General features: G+C 47.5%; 1 long non-coding RNA gene across 2 annotated transcripts; it reads right to left on the reverse strand.

Moving 5' to 3' along the window:
- Window positions 1–1,427: 1,427 nt before the first annotated feature.
- Window positions 1,428–8,427, reverse strand: LOC128080866 (uncharacterized). Of its 2 annotated transcripts, XR_008206909.1 has the most exons (3): window positions 8,040–8,427; window positions 5,451–5,590; window positions 1,428–2,194 (listed from the first exon to the last, which is right to left on the reverse strand). It is a non-coding gene; the product is annotated as an uncharacterized LOC128080866 (long non-coding RNA). The 2 variants fall into 2 exon arrangements; XR_008206908.1 differs by having other exon boundaries at window positions 1,428–5,590.
- Window positions 8,428–12,469: the final 4,042 nt, after the last annotated feature.

The following is a 12,469-nucleotide window of genomic DNA, read 5'->3' on the forward strand; positions in this document are numbered from 1 at the left end:
TCTGGCTTAATGCTGTACAATCCCTCTTTCTATTGGATCAGGTGATACTGAAAGCTTTGATTATGGCCTGATACACATGCATGGCATGCCAGATCAAACATAAGTCATAACCATAAGATGGTTTACTTGAGTAAGACATCCTGGCCCAGCTCATGCCATGTGTAATAGATGTGGGATGAGGTAGGTACAACTTGATGCAGAACTGTTAAGGTTGGGAAAGGCCTCCAAGATCCCCAACTCATCACTGCCCACATCCCTCAGTGCCACATCTCCATGGCTCTGGGACACCCCCAGGGACAGTGACCCCCACCACCTCCCTGGGCAGCTGTGCCACTGCTCTTTCTGAGCAGAAATGTTTCCTAACATTCAACCTGACATCTCTGCAGTACATCAGTAAAAGTGACATGTAAGAACCTGCCTTAAAATGCTCAGTGCAGCGTGGGAAGCACCGCTTCTGAAGGCAAAGGGCGATTGCTTCTTCTAGATCTTGAATCAATCCCAGCTTTGTCTGCTGGGCTCCTGTGCAAGTACTCATCTCCTACAGGGCACCAAACAACTGTCAGTGCTGAGGGCCAGCTGCTATGAGCTCAAGCTGGATTTGGAGCAGCAGCCCAGTGTGAAATGCCTGCATCCCTGGGCACATCAGGAGGTAACCCTGCCCTGTGGCTTGTAGCACAGCTCCCATCTGCTGCTCCTGCGGGAAGTGGGTGTTAGGAGAAGTCTGAGGCCATCTGTCTGAGCCCTGTGGGAGCAGAGATCTCGCTGTTTTCCAGGAACTGTGCTAGGGACAGATTTAGGAGCACCCCTAGAAGGAATTCATTGAAGCGTCTGCTCTTTCAGATGCGCTCTAGGATAAGGAGGAGTGAGCTGTTTGTTCCTGCCTCGTTTCTCAGTGACACAGATACAGGCCAGGAAGCTCTTCCTCCCTTTTGGTGGAGGGAGGGGTAGTTTCCTGTTTTTATATAGAAATCAGGTTGATCTGGGATGCCTTCATGCTGCTGCTGCCCCCAATGCAAAGAATGTGTGTGTGTGGGCACCGGGTTTTGCTGCAGTTTTCCTGCTTGCTACCAATGCTAAATCCCTGTCCCTTGGAGTCTGGATGACACCCAGAGGGTTTGAAGAAGTCTGGGCTCTTGCATGCTTCAACTGGAGCAGGATGCTGCAGAGCACTTGGAAAAAAGGGGCTCTGCTTTCCAAAGGACTGTGGCAGGGCATCTGCTGGGGTGACAGCACAGCTCCATCCTGCTTCAGCCACGGCTTAACCAGCATTAGCATGCAAGGGATCTGCTCTGGGCAGGCAGGAATAAAAGTTGAGAGACGTATTTACTGCAGGCTGGGGGCAGGGAGCGCAGGCAGCCCCGCATAGCAGCCTTGCAGTCTCACTGTTGCTGTCAAGGAACTGGTGTTGAATAAGGAGAAATGGAGAGCAGGCAGCAATTTGGCTTTATTCAGTGCTTTGGTCACAATTAATAAGGAGGGAGTTGGGCAAAGATAATGTATAATTGAGTTGGCTGATAGCAGAGCTCTGTCCAGAGCAGGAATGTGTTATGTGCTGTCAAGCTATAATTAGCAACATTTTGTTCAAGTGCTTTCCCTTTCCTTGACGGATCCCAAAAAGCTTCACAAGATGCACTCGGTTCAAGTTGCCACCTCCCCTCTGGGTGCCATGAGCTGTGGGGATGGATGGCGTGGGGCTGGCAGAGGAAGAGGGATGAGGTTCTTCCTCCAGAGACGCTTACCCAGCTGGGAGCAGTGGGGTTCCTCTGCCTGGGGTACCTGTGAAATGGGTGAGCTGTGCCTGGGAGAATGCTGGAGCAGGGAGAGGCGAAGTGGCTTTCCAAAGTCATCGAGTGAGTCATGGGTAGAGCTGGAATAGAAGCCAGAAGTCAGGCTCCCAGCTGCTACACCTATGGTTATTTCTATTTATGCTCCTTGGTTCTCCTATCCATGGTTTACTGAGTGCGTTCCAAGAGTAGCTCGCCTGCCAAACTTCTTCCTCTTGAAATGGACAGATAAGATAGTGGAAGAAATCAGTTTAACTGCTGGTATGCACACAAACATACCTGAACCCTGTCCAAGTTATCAGCTAGATATATATTTTTTTAGTGCTCTTTTGGGGCAGGAGAAACGCCTCCAGTTTCAGAGTGCTGATGGCAGTTTGCTGGCAGGATATCAGATGATTTATTTCCTTTGCCTGTGGTCAAAAGAAGAAAAAATAAAATAAAAACAAACAAACAAAAAAATAGAGCAAAAAATAAGGCAATGATTTAGACATAGCAAAGCCCTGTTAAGTGACTCCAATGTAAATTCCATGAAGGCAATGGGAGAATCGTGGCTCTGGGAATTGGAGGTTTAGGCTGTAAAATAAAGTAAGACTGAGGCATAAAATAAATACTGCATTGCCCCCCAGTACGTTTTCCCAGAATGATTTGACTACTTCAGTGAAGCCCTTGAGACTTCAGCTGTAAATTGGATTGGGCCTAAGGCCGGTCTATCCCAAAAGCCCCAAACCGTGGGGTAGGCATTTGGTTCTTCACTCCTGGGGTGAGCAGAATTGGACTGCTGTGCCAACTGGCATTCAAAGAAAGGCATTGAAAGGTTAATCCAGGTAGCAGAAGTGACATGAAATCGATGTTCCATCCAATGGAACCACGGTAGTGGTGTGGTCAGCAGAGACTTGCTTGCCTGCTTTACTGCCTGTGATGTCTAAATTCACTTGAACTGCCCCCTGTATGAATCAGTAGGTGGGCTGATATCCTTGTACTCTTCCCAGCACAGCACACCACCACTTCCCCATGCTGCTTCTCTTCTTGCTGTGCTCTTCTGTTTTCTTTTCTCCTCCCTGTTTCATCCTTTATTTTTCTGTTTGCAGTGTCTGTTTTGCAATCTTGTTCTATGATTCTCTGACTTGGGGGACGATCAGAGGAAGGCATGCAGGAGCTGCTGATGCGATGCCCCACAAGGGCACAGAGGTGTCTGGGTCTGACTGAAGTTCAGGATGTGTCTATGAGCTGTTCCCTCTCATCTGTGCTGTGGAAATAGGGAGCTGCCTGATCTTTGACCAGGAGGGACTCGGCACTGCGTGGTTTTGTTTCTTCTGTTTCCCACTTTGCTGGATTCCTCCCAACCTTCTCTGAGATCTCTTTGCAGAGGGATCAGACTGGAATAATATTGGTTTGGCTCCCAGATAGCTTGCATACAGGCAGGCTATCAGTTTCTCAGAGGTGACTAACAGTGTCCCCAGGCACAAATGCTGACCTCTCCTCTTCCCCTCGTGGTGATTCCCTCAGCTCAGAGCTGATGAGTGGCGTACAACTGAGCTCTCCCTGCTGCTGCCAGTCCTGGCTCTGCACGCTGGAGTTCCAGGTCCCTTCAAGGAATTTAAGAGCTAAAATAAATAAAAACAAATCTCGAAACAGAGTTAAGAGCAATGACAACACAGCCAAGTGCTTTGTTTTGTTTAGAAGATGCATCTTTGTGCGCATCCAGTTGTGCGTTGCCAAGTTTTGGGGATCAGCAAAGGCTGACATTGTTTACTGCAAATTAAAGACCCTCTGGAGACTCTGTGTCTTGCTTTGCAGTGTAGCCTCAGGCTGGGGGAGGGAGGCAGTTGGACAGTAGCATAGAAGGAACCCTGCCCCAGTGTTGCTAACTATAGCATTAATTTCAGTCATAAATAACTTCAGTACCATGGTTACAGCACTAGCCAAGTATGATATCATTTAGTTTGGGATTAGGGAAAAATATCTTCCTAGAGGCTGTGGGTTCTAAAATAAGCAACTTTTCCAGAATGAGTGTCTCCCAAAGAGAAACTCCAGCCTGCAGTTGTAAATTAGGAGGATTACTTTGGTAAAAGTGACTGGATGTGAAGTGTCAGGAGGTAGAACAGCACAGAGAGGAGATTCTTCAAGGTTTCTCAGTGACTGACAGCCTGGCGCTCTTGGTTTTCTCAGGAAACAGCACCTTCTGAGAATGAAAGCAAGCACAGTCTTTTCCAGCCCGAGTCCTGGAATATGGAGACGTGCAGAAGCATGGCTCCTTTCAGGAATCATTGTTCTAATGATCATTAGAAAGATGGACTGGGAGATCAATGCTGACAGTTCCTACGGCTGCATGGGCAATGATAGGGTAACTGTGCAAGCAGCATCCGTGGGTCCAGTTGAACAACTGTGATATTTGTATCTGCAGATTTAAGAGCAATCAGATGCACGCACAGTTCTGCAGGACCTGGGGAGCAACAGTGAGAGGCTGTTGTGTTTAGAGAGATCCCAAATGCTTCATACCTATAGTGCTCTTATGGACTGCAGCAAGAATCTCCGACAGGACAAAGGGCTTGCATGGAGGCATAACAAGAGAAAGCTTGATGGAGAATGTCTGAATGCTGCCAAAATGGTCACAGGTTGACAATGCAGGAAATCTGGCTCTAGGGCTCCTGGATATAAAATGCTTGACCACACAACCCGAAGTGCTGATCCCATTGAAAGCTGTTTAAGAAAGTTCTGACATTAGCTCTGTATTGGTAGGCTTTATGCCAGATTAGATATTGTCTGTCTTCCCACGGCCAGCATAAATGCCACATTATGCAGTCTGGCTGAAAAATAATTGTGTGCCCAGGCCTGATCTGGATTGAATTTGTCATGCTAAATGATCCAGTGGTGCTCAAACCTGTTACAAACGACCATAAAATTGTGGTCCAAACTTCCATTCCAAATTTCATATCAAACATATGGCAAAAGAAGTTAGCCACGTGCAAATGTCTATGGTAACTGTTGGAATGCTTTCCCTCAGTAAAACACCATTAGAGAATGCTCCCCCCGCTCCCCCCATGAAAAGCAGAGGAGAAATTTGTACACAAAGGGAAAAAAAAAAAGCCTTTTGTTTCTTAAATTGACCCAGCCTTACCTCATCATGGTTATTTACAGCTTTGCTGTTTGTTCAAGTCTTCGTAGGGGAAAAGATTCAGGTCTTGTCCATTTGCAAGCTTTTGCAGCTGGATAAGCTGCAATATGTTAAACTGGCTGGCTGTTTGGGCCCTCTCTCCTGTCAGAGCTATGCACGCATCTCTACTTGGAAGCTCCTAGAAGCTGCTCTCAAGTATGGTTTAGAAATATGCATACAGTTGCATATTGCTCCTGTTGTACTACGTCTGCCAACTGTGGGGTCAGGTTGTTCCCTTTGTTTTCCAGTAATTACTATTTTTAGTTCAGTTTTCATTTGAATGCAGTGTTTTCAGATGAGCCCAAAGGTCTTCTGGCTCCGTTCTATACAGCTTCTTAGAAGACAGATGTGTCATTACAGACACACTGTACTTAGCCCCTGCCACTTCACAAAATACAAAGCTCAATTCAGTTGATTAGAGAACAACATTTTCAAGTTCTGAGAAAAGCCATCTGCATTTCGGGATGGAAGCAGAATAGCTGCAACACAAACACAATAGGGAATCATTTTACCTGCTCAGTAGAACTGGAAGATTCTAAATATCTGGGGACCATGGGGAGATGGCTGTCATGGTGTTTTTTCAGCAGCTCTGGCCACGTCAGCTTGCCAAGCATATCTTGAGGCTGACGTCCCTCCTTGATTCCATTGCGGTCTGTGAACAAACCAAAATCAAAGGCAGGAGGGAGACGGCCAGGCACTGGTCACTGCAAGTCAGTGTAGTTCCACCAAGGAGCTGGAGCAGCCCCAGCTCCATCACAGGGGACTGGGTCAGGCCACATTCCTGGAACTGCAGCTCCAGCTCGGTTCAAGCACTGAGGTTGCCAGTGGCCATCCCAGCTGCATGAGGGCAGGAGTCAAAGCCATGGAAGTCTTGTACGACCTCGCCAAGTATAAAACAAGAGGTGCAAAGATGCTAGATATGCCATGTGGTATGCTGACTACTGCTGGCTGAAAGCAATGAAGAAGGTACAAGCCACTGGGAAATCCAAATGCATCTGCTGTTCAGAAAGCATCATAGAAATCCTAATCTTTCACACATGCTAACCATCTGAGTCCTGCGGGGCTTGGGAAGGTCCTAAGTAGCACTGCCTTTGTTTTACTGAAGCCCCAAAGGGTAACCAGATAACTGAGGATTGCAGGCATCAGCTCCACTGTTAAAACTGGGACTTGGAGAGCTAGTGTTCATCATTTGCTGCTGTTGTGTACCTGTGGATCAGGTATGCTATCCAGAACCATGATTTTAGAAAGCCACAAAGGCAAGGGGGTCTCATGGTGAGGATGTCATCACAGCAGAGAAGCCCAGACAGGCGGGATGATGTCAACAACCTCTGAAAACAACCTGCGTAAAACAGAAACTGCTGCTGAATTCTACTTGTTGCTACCAAAACAGGTTCCTTGGAGTCATACCAGTATTCTACAATAAAACCTGAAGTCCACCTTCTGTTCTGCGGCATTAATGCAAGGTGGTTAAAGGCTGCAGGTGGAAATGACACTAAAGATGGGTTTATTAAACTATGGTGGGTGAAATATGGTGAGCTGCCTGCCAGAGCTGGAAAGCCAGGGGTGAATGAGTGCAAACCCGTGGACAAACTCCAGGAGCCTAGATTGTTTTTTGCCAAGCCGTGTGAACCAAACCTGCCAAGATTCACATGAAGGTCAGCCTGAGGCATAACTGGTTTAGTTCTCAGAAAGTGGAATTTGTGCATAAGTTCATGACAGCTTGTGGTAAGCAGAAACTATTCTTATCACAGGAAGCTCTGTTGGTCAGGAGCAACGAATGTGTTTGGTCCTCACAAGCCTTACATTTTGTCTGTGCTACCAGTTGGGTTTAGTTCATCGACAGGGTTCTTAACAAAAGAGGTGGAGTAAATTGGCTTGACTCTAGGCAGACAAGCCAACAAGATGTGGAAAAAAGCATGAGGATATGGTGGAGGATAAGCAGCCTGCCTTTGCCTCAGCTGGGTTCTCCTTAGATTCATTTGTACCCAGATGAAGATGACTAGCAGGAAGGTAAACTGATTTAATTTACATATTAATAAAAAAGAGGAAAGTTCAGGCTGTTTGGAAGGCTTATAGCACACAATGGAAGGTGGGTGGCAGTTTAAGTGAAACTAAAAGAATCTAATTGTGTACAAAGGAGGTTATATTCCTGCCAAAGCTCAGTTTCAGGAGCTGCTGGGAGATGCCAACTTACCTCAGTTTAGGATCCATCAAACCATTATTAGAGTTTGGCCTTAAGCACTGAGTAAGCAGCTTTAGTGGCTGTGGGAGGGAGTGATATCCTCACCATAGCAGGAATGGTGCACAGTGCATGCAAATTACTCGGAATACATTTGCTCTTCAGAGTGGATTTTGGATGGGGATGGAAAGGAAATTAATTTCTTTAGGAAATAAAGCCCAAGACATTTGTAGCTATTAAGATCCCTAAGTGATTTAAGTGAAAAATTAGCTCGTGTGCGTGCAGTAGAAACCCTGCTTTCTCAGAAAATATCTTTTGCAATGAGAGTTTTTACGTTTCTATGTTAACCATAGCTGTATCTCAAAAGAGAAGTCAGGAAGAAGATTTTGACTGTAGATGGAAATAACGTAAGTCTTAAAAACAACCAAACAAACCGAAGGAAACCAACCTGTTAGGACAGTGCTTTTAAAAGGGATTTTGTAAGGAGAGTTGAAAGAAAAGCTGCTAAGGACAGAAAATGGCTTTGTGTAAACGAGGAATCCTTTCCTTCGTGCTGCCCTTACACAACGAGGCAGGAAATCACACAGGAAGCTGCTGACGAGGAGGAAGTGGTTCTAAGGATGGCACTGGACTCTGCAACTGGGATGTCAGGCATATCTGAGCGTGTTCTTTCTACCGCTTAACACACCGCGACAGCTTCTGCTTTTTTCCTCTGCTACTGGAGGAGCAGTGTGTGTTATGGTGCACAGCTCGGGCAGCTCTGCTTGAAGCTTCCGAGGCTCAGGATGAAACGCAGCCAGGCTGTCTCGTAATCTCTTGCTTCAGGGCGTTGTTCTTACAAAACCTGTCCAGGAACTGAAACTTCTCAAACGAGACGAACTGCCTGCCAAGGCTGCACCTCCCTGAGCCCTGTTTGACTCACCCAGGTCTGGTAGGAAGAAGGCAACTCAACAGGAGGCCCGGTTATAGAAACAGGGCAAGGCGCTCGACTTCTGCATAACTCAGGGCTGCCTCTGTCGTTTGTAAGTGGTTGCAGCGAACAAGATAATCCGTGTTTATTCGGGTCCTTGGCATTGGTGTTGTTTGCCTTTTCCTATTGATGTGGTTATAGAGATTCCAAGGCCCCAGCACAACACCTCTTTGCCTCAACAGAAGCACGAGGCAGCTTCCGAGCTGTGCGTGGCTGCTGTGACTGCGTGCTGTGCATCGGTCGGGGCTGCAAACGAGAGCAGTTTCAGTTCTGGCTTGCCAAGGTTTTGAATACACTTAAAAATAACTGTGCACGCCAAAGTGTGCAGAGGCATCTACTGATTGTCTGTGTCTACCTGTACGTTTCAATACATCTGGCGTATTTTCAGTGATTCTTGCGTGGATTCTACATCCACAGCTCTTCTATGCTATAGAAAATGTAGCTGTGATTATTTTGAGGTGATTGATAGCTTTTAAGCAGTAAATGTTCAGGTCAGTAGTGGAACAAAACCAAAAAAATCTGGTTTCTGTCAGTGCCCGTAAATACATCCAAGTGGTCATTCCTAAGGTTCATTACGATGTAATAGTGGAGACAGTGACAGGACACAGGCTCTCACCTCTGTGTGACTTGTTCCTAGCAAACAGAAATTCAGGAGGCTGATTCCACAGCATTTATTTAATCAGAGCCAGCACAGCTCTAGCTGTCTGTTCACGCGTCTTAAGAAGCAGCAGCACAACAGTGCTGTCAAGTCCTGCTACAAAGCTCAGATGTGTTTTCCTGCTGAGTGTCACCCAGTCAGCAGACAGATGTTATCTGAGTCAAAGAGGGGAAAAACTCCACTGGGCTGCATGGTGCGAAGAGCTGCTTTTGGTGGCACGTGAGATGTGTGGTGTCTGTGTCTTCTGTGTGAGACGTGGCTTTGTTTCCCAACTGCTGTAGTGAAGCGAGGAGCCTAAGAGCTTGGAGAGAAAGTGCTTTCACATCACTAAGAAAATGCGATGGATGAGATGTGTAGGAATAAATAGTCACCTTTTAAATTTGCAATGTTTAAAACAATTTTCACTCTGCTGAAAAAAGAGATATATCCTTGCCTACCAAACAAGGACCACCTGCAGCTTGGCTTTTTAGCCTCAAGGTTTCTCTTTGCTGATGGAAGCAGCCTTCGTGTGTGCTAAAGCTCTTTGAATGGTTGTATATGAAGATTTAGAGCTTATCCGCTTTCTCAAGAGGAGGTCAGCCCTTGGTGTTCTTGAGATGCAAGGTAAAACAACATCGGTATTCAGGAGGGTAGAAATGAGCCAAGTGAAACTCTTGTTTTACATCACTTCAAAAGTTACCAGCAGCTCCCAGGACTAAGTTTATTCCCACAAAGTCTTTCCTGGGCTGGACAGAGGGATCCAGAGCAAGGCTCCCTGCAATGCACTGTACCCTTATGCTACAAACATGTAGCAAATGAAGTAAGGCTGAAATTCCCTCTGAGCGCTGTATCACCCTGTGAGGCCCGGGGTATTGCTGGGGGAAGCCCTGCAGCCTCAGAATTCGGCCCTGCATGAACCTTGGTTTTTCAGAAGAGCTCAGCTGCCATCTGCATGCTCACTTCAGCTGAGAACAGCTCTGAGAACAGCTCGGCTCTTCAGAGGTTGATCTGCAGAAAATCTGGTCAGCTGCATAACAAAGGAAGCTCCCCCGCACCAATTCACAGTCATTGGATCTCTAAGAAAAGCCACTTACATCTTCAGCCTTGTCCAGATCTGCTGAGGAAAGAACTCATTAAATTGATAGAATGAGAGCTCTCTCTCGTCCTCCTCCCCAGCCTGTACTTTGCCACCTGTGACACACGGCTGTTTACGTAGCAGAACCGTAGGTTTTGGGGGCAGGGATTCCTTCACAATCTGCTTCAGCTTCTTCTAGTATTGCTTAACTACTAGCAAGGCCACGGGAACGGGGCACGAGGAGAGAGCTGCAGGGATCCAAGGGATCCAAATCTGTGGCATTGCTATGGATAGGAAAAAGCCCCTTCTTGCTCAACAAATCTCAAAAAGAAAGAAAACCAACAATAGAAAACCCAGCAGCTCAGGGCCCCACGAGGGTTTGTCAGGCCGCAGGGCCTCGGGGCGGCAGCGCAGCGGGCTGGGCGCCCTCCGTACCCCTCACTGCGGTCGCCGCGTGTGTACCGCCGTCGCCATGGTTACGGCGCGACGGGGCAGCGCGGTCACGTGACGGCGACACGGCGGCTGAGGGGCGTGATTGGCTGAGAGGCGAAAGCGAAGGAGGCGTGGCCGCAGGGGGGCGTGGCCCGGTGTTGCTAAGGGGCGGTTGCTAGGGGCAGGGGGAAAATGGCGGCGGTGGGGTTGCCCTGCTCCTGTCGCCATGCCGGTTGTCCCGGCAGAGCCGCAGTCCTCCCCCAAAGCGCTTTTTAGGCTATTTTGTTTTTTTAAAGCGAGCTTTCCACCTGCTTGGACAGGTTGTATTTTTTGACAGGCTTGTATTTAGGCGTCCCATCTTTGCTGCCTGCCTCCAGGCCTGGGAGGTCTTTCTGGGAGGCCCTGCTGTCTGTGGGCTGTTGCAGCCATCTTGTTTTTATTCCACGTGGTACGGTTGAATTCAGTTTTTTATGTTATGTACTCTTTTTTTTTTTTCTAATAGGAAAGGATGTACAGTGATTTCTCTGTGAACTGCTGCTGAGGCAGACTGCTTCATATGCCTTTATTATTATTGTTATTTTCTAAAGACAAATGCTTTCAGGAACTCCATTTTCATTTCCCAGCACCTTTCATTTCTTTTGGCTGGCCATCAGCAGCCGAGGAGGTGTCATAAAACCATGGATGGAAGCAAATGTACAGCAGCCTGTTTCACCTGAGCAGATGTAGAATTGCGCTCATTAAGGAAGTACATTTAGGCGTGAAACACAGCTCTTAAAAACTCCATAAGAGCTTCCACCAGGGACAAAGATTGCTTTGACCTTCAGAGGCTGACGTGAAGTGTGATGTTTATTAATAGTTTTAGCAAGAAAGTGTCTATGTGGGGGATGTCTTGCCTTTTATTTCGCTGATGTGAAGAACGTTCTCACCATTTCCTGACTTTCCTACTGAATAGGGCTGATGAAAAACTCCCCTACTTTTAGGTTAATGACTGCTGGCTGGTATTTGCGTCCATCAAAAGATTTCTCTGCTGCTCTGATGATGAAAGTAGCACTGTAAATGCTGCAAGACCCTGGGCTTAATCCCATTCATGGTGTTTTCCAGAAAGGGGAGGTTGCTCCAAGGTCTTTGTGGCTGTTCCATGTGTGAGAAACGTTCCCTGAAGCAGAAGGGGATTTTCTTGCACCGGGCTTTGCTCAACTTGTGGAATAAAACAGAATCCCAGAGGAAAACAGAGTGCTGTGGGGGCATTTCTGGTGCAGCACAGTGCTGTAAGCTTAAGGCTGAATGGGTCCCTGGGTGGATTTTGACCCCAGGTCCTGCTCTCTCCCCCAAATATCTGGTAGTGCTCTGGGAGGTTTCCTAATGCTTCCATGCATGTAGCTTTGAGCAGCTGTGGTGGCCATGAGCTGGCCGTGCTGCATTGTGGCCGGTTTAATGGTTGTTTGTCAGACCCATGAAATAACCAAACAAAACCACAGACAGAAGGTGGAGAAAGCTCCGCTGAAATTCTGCTCTGAAGCTCATTTCCTCCTGGTGCTGGGCATGGGAAGGTACTTCTGAAGCATATCTTTGTTTCAGGCAACATTTCCTGCCCTTTTCTACAACCTACATCTGCTTCTGTGTTTTTGCTCACAGTTTGTCACAGGTGTAACTGCTGATGCTGAGGGTTAAGCCAGTGCTCCCCTGAAAACTGTGGCTCAAAGTCATCACCAGCAAGACGAGCCTGTTGTGTTGCTGTGGCTTTCAAGTCTAAGCTTTTTTCTTCTTGTTGGGAATGCTCAGAATAACCAGGACACAAGGGATAAAGCTGGCAGGCGAAGGCCAGCCTCAGGTCTTGCTCTCAAACTTGATGGAGCCAGGGGTGGGAAGGGCTGTGGTGTGGCAGCAGGATTTGTCCTTCCCTTCCCCTGTAGCCTTCCCGCAGCCCAAAGCAGCCTGCCAGCAGAGGGAGCACAGCACATGGCCTCACCAAAATAGGAGTTCACTGAAGCAACCCAAACAAACTCAAACAATTAGCAGGATGATTATGGTCTTTAGCAGAATAAACAGAACAGTCAGAAGGCAGAAGCCTTTCGCTGGCAATGAGATCCAGCTGCAGGCTGGATGGGGACCAGGCAGTATGGCTGGCAGTGATCATGTTCCCTACAGTCACACAGGGCAGTGCTGCTGGCCAGACCCTGTCCCCTTTTTCACCCTGCTTGGTAGATCCACCTCTATTTCCTCATCAGAGTGCAACAG

The sequence above is a fragment of the Tympanuchus pallidicinctus genome, unplaced genomic scaffold (assembly GCF_026119805.1).
Source record: "Tympanuchus pallidicinctus isolate F22 unplaced genomic scaffold, pur_lepc_1.0 scaffold20, whole genome shotgun sequence".
Taxonomy (NCBI): domain Eukaryota; kingdom Metazoa; phylum Chordata; class Aves; order Galliformes; family Phasianidae; genus Tympanuchus; species Tympanuchus pallidicinctus.